This window comes from Lithobates pipiens, unplaced genomic scaffold, assembly GCF_037356315.1.
Source record: "Lithobates pipiens isolate NorthernLeopardFrog02 unplaced genomic scaffold, aLitPip1_a1.2 Scaffold_8, whole genome shotgun sequence".
NCBI lineage: Eukaryota > Metazoa > Chordata > Amphibia > Anura > Ranidae > Lithobates > Lithobates pipiens.
The window spans coordinates 131,993,113-131,997,646 of NW_027507903.1; the positions used below are offsets into that span (position 1 = coordinate 131,993,113).

The window sequence follows — 4,534 nt, forward strand, 5'->3', positions numbered from 1 at the left end:
TTTAGAAATCATTAAAGACTATATAAAAAAGTCAGTCACAAATAGCACATGGGCAGAATATACCGCTGCATGGAAAAAATTGGTTAATTTGGCTAGAGATTTTAATTTCCGTTTCAAATCTCCTTCAGAACAGGTAATATTAGCATTCTTATGTTCCTTAATGCTATATTGCTAAATTTCTGGCAGGAGTATTATTTTTTCTAAAAATGCAAAGTCTGCCTAGTTGTACATGTTTTTTCTCTGCACAACGAGCTCTGAAAGGTTACAGGAAGAACCATTATAACGCTGATAAAAGGAGACCTATTTCAATTGAGATATTGAAAAAGATTTGTATGATTACTTCAGAAGTTTGTTTCTCAGAATTTAAATCTAAGCTTTTTAAGGTAGCGTTTGCATTAGCATTTTTTGGAGCATTACAAATCTCAGCACTGCTTCCAAATACAAATTTAACTCATGCTGGTCTTTTACTACAGTATGTGGAAGTCATGGATGAAGGGATTAAATTGTTTATCCCAAGACAGATAGCATTGGTAGAGGTAAGTGGATTAATCTACATACATGTGTTGATGAAATGATATGCCCATTAGTCCTGGTAAAGAATTACATTCACATTAAGCCTCAGACGTGTGGTCAATTACTTCTTCTTGCAGATAGTTCTCCTATGACAAGGTACTATTTTAATTTTGTTTTGAAAAGTTGCGTGAAGGAGTTAGGATTACAACACTTGAGAGTTACGTCACATTCTTTTCGTATTGGGGCAGCTTCGGAGGCTGCAAGAATGGGACTTGATGACTCCATCATACATAGGTTGGGCAGATGGGAATCTCAATGTTTTAAAATTCATGTGAGACCTGACCTTTCTTTTTAAATTCCAGGTGAGAGAAGATTTTTTTGGATTCTAGGATACTCATTTATTTACTGGGAGTTCAAAAGAGCTGCACTACGTTGCTATACATTGAATCTCTCATTGGATTATGCTAAATTTCAAGTATTCTGGAAAGTCACCCCGCAGGGCTATTTTCTGTCTTTTCATATTTGCAGGTTGTTTGAAGTTTGACATTAACCTAATACTGTAATCATCCACCTTGGGGAGAATGATATGGGTAAAGTCAACGCCCTGGATCTCATGTATAAAACGAAGCATTTCACTATGTGATCCCCAAATACTACAGTAATTTTTTTTTCAGAAATTGTTCCCAGGCTTTTGTGGTTAAGCAATCCTAACTTTAAAAATTTGGAAAAGATTAGATGTAGAATAAATAAAACAATGGAAAAATGTATGCCTATTATAGGCGGATTTTCAAACAGACGCCTAGATCTTGAAGGAGGCTTTAGTGGCTTATACAGATCAGATGGAGTGCACTTATCTGATGTAGGATATCTTTAATTTAGGGTTACGTTTTAGTATTGAGTCGGCTGCAGTCTTGGGGTGGGGCCGGACTTGAAGATCCAAGTGCGGCGATTGGGGACTGGTATTTATGATTTATGAGATTTGTGCTCGAGTCGTTTTATGGCTGAGCAAAGTTATATTTTGCAGATTCATAAAGTTCAAGGAAAATGTATTAATAAATAATATATTTATATGAAGTTGTTATTCATTGAAAATGATATTTAAAACCAATAAATGTGCCGCGGACATATTTTGCCACTCAATGGTGTCTGTGTTATATATTTGGTAAATTTAAGCTAGATTATAAACAAAGGGAGAAAGAGCAATCTGCATTCCCATTGCATTTTCATGTTCTGTGAACTGTGGGAGACCAGATATAGTGAATGCTGGTCCTGGGTTTAGTAACACTTTAAAGAGGATTTACTTGTTAATAAATGTATTCTTAATTATATTTTATATTTAACTTGCACTTGTTTGTTTTTTGGGTTATTTATTTGAGTGAAAATATTGGTTACCTGTTACTGGTGTTCCTTTTTGTACAATTAGTAATGCAGTGTGTGCTGTAAGTAATGGGCACTTCTCTCATGGTACAATGAATAGCTGCAGTAGATATTCTCTACACCTGGTTTTAATGGAGAACGGACATAAAAAATGATTGTAGAGTCTGGTACACAGGGACAGCTGGATGGTTTGCTGCTGGGAAACCTAAGCCAAGAAATAGCACTGCATTTATCAAAGAAAGATATCTCTGCGATCCAATTGGATTTTTTTTTATTTGATAAATATTAGGCTTCTGTTTGGCCTTGTTTTGTGAGCCTTCAATATATATTATTTCTCCTTTGTACTTACAAACAAGAATTTCAGATAAATACTGTTGTTGAAGTTACACTCAAGGAAATATGTGAAAGATAAAAATGAGGAAATGGTGCCACATATATTAATCTAAAATATTTGAATGCAGCACCAAAAATTTGTAATAACTAATAAAGAATGTGTAAAAAGTGATTAAGGGTGCAAATAGAACATGTACTAGTATATTATAGGATAAAGTGCATAATATATCATATGAAGGCAAATATTATATTTGTGTCAGAGTCCAAAGTTCAGAAATCATTTATGAATATAAATAAACAATATATTATAAAAATAAACAACATATTAATTCGGGTGTGCAAACTCCAACACCGTGCCTCCTAATGTGCAATGTGCTTAAATTCTTGACAAAAAAAAGTGCTTCACCAGAAGTGACATATAAATGTGCTCACCAGATATCTAAGGCCACAAAGTGACCACCAGGCATATAAATGAAAGGATTCCTTCTTCCGTTGGCTAAATACTTCCAAGCCACACTCAAGCTACCTCTAAGATTAGCCCGGACCACACTCCAGTCATAAATGGCATGAAATAGTATAGACTTCAGTCAACTATACTCTTGAGTATGTATCTACACCTCCCTTTCATTCAATCTGTAAAATTAAGCTCCACCATAAACAAGCCACAGAAAGGCATAAATAGTGTAATATTGTCTTTAATTTATTTAAAAAGCACTTATAAGTTGTATATAAGGTACAGCATGTTGCAGCACAGCTGGGGGAAGAGGCAGAGGCCGGTCCGTCACTGAATGTGTGATACAAGAAGTGTGGCAGGTGTCTCAGCTGTCGGGGGGAGCGGAGGACTCCTGTATCATGCGTGTGAAGCCTCAATTTCAAAACCACATTGCACTTCCTCTGCTTAGGCACTCCAGTTTCATAGCTGTATATGTACAGTGTCAGAACATCCAATACACTGCTGGCCCTTAGTACTAGTCTCATTAGATTTGGTTATGTCACTGTTGGTCTTAGTTTTCATTGCTGGAGAGAAAGCTGCAAGTGAAGATTTGTAGCGTAAGGATGTGCCTGCTGAATTCATAATGTCAAACCTTTGTGGAACTATCCAAGAACATACCATAGTTGGCAGGATTTGAACCTGCGCCAGGAGACCCTAACGGATTTCGAGGCCATCGCCTTTACCACTCGGCCACAACTACACAAAATTGAGGCTTGACACGCATGATACAGGAGTCCTCCGCTCCCACCGACAGCTGAGACACACATCGTGCTTCTTACATCACACATTCAGTGATGGACCGGCCTCTGCCTCTTCCCCCAGCTGTGCTGCAACCGGCTGTACCTTAGACAATATTACACTATGTATACCTTTCTGTGGCTCATTTATGGTAGAGCCTAACTTTACACATTGAATGAAAGGGACCTCTGGATACATACTCAAGAGTATAGTTGACTGAAGTCTATAGTATTTCATGCCATTTATGACTGGAGTGTGGTCCGGGCTAATCTCGGAGGCTGCTTGTTAAGGCTGAGTGTGGCTTGGAAGTATCTGACCAATGGAAGAAGGAATCCTTTCATTTATATGCCTGGTGGTCACTTTGTGGCCTTAGATATCTGGTGAGCACATTTATATGTCACTTTGGGTGAAACACTTTTTTTGTCAAGAATTGAAGCACATTGCACTTTGGAAGGCACGGTGTTGGAGTTTGCACAGAAGACCCAAATTAATATTTTGTTTATTTTTATAATATATTGTTTATTTATATTTATAAATGATCTCTGAACTTTGGATTCTGACACAAATATAATATTTACCTTCGTATAATATATTATGCACTTTATCCTATGATATACTAGTGCATGTTCTATTTGCGCCCTTAATTACTTTTTACTCAAGGCAATATGTGTTTTGTTTTTTGATTAGCAGATCTGTGATCAGTAGGGTGTGTGAGTGTTTTAAAATGCAGAATTTATTTTATGACAGAAATGGTACTCAAGAATCACATTTTTCATATAGTATTGGTTGTTTTTTTTTTTGTAAAGGGAAGTGATTGCAGGATCAATAAACACTTCAGGTTGAAAATGGCCACAACTGCCCAAGGAACAGCTTTAACATTTAGTAAACAAGCATTTCTTTCTTCCCTAGTTACTCCTACATATGAACTGGACATATTTTATATAGTTTGATGAATATATATTATTTTATCTGATGCAACCTTTTATTCCTGTCTATTCTGATGAAGATTTCACTTGTAACTAGTGCCGTAAATGATCTGCAGCCTTCTCACTGCACCGTAGTGGATTGATATACTACAAT

General features: G+C 36.4%; 1 non-coding gene across 1 annotated transcript; it reads right to left on the reverse strand.

Moving 5' to 3' along the window:
• Positions 1–3,334: 3,334 nt before the first annotated feature.
• Positions 3,335–3,416, reverse strand: TRNAS-CGA (transfer RNA serine (anticodon CGA)). Its single transcript has one exon. It is a non-coding gene; the product is annotated as a tRNA-Ser (tRNA).
• Positions 3,417–4,534: the final 1,118 nt, after the last annotated feature.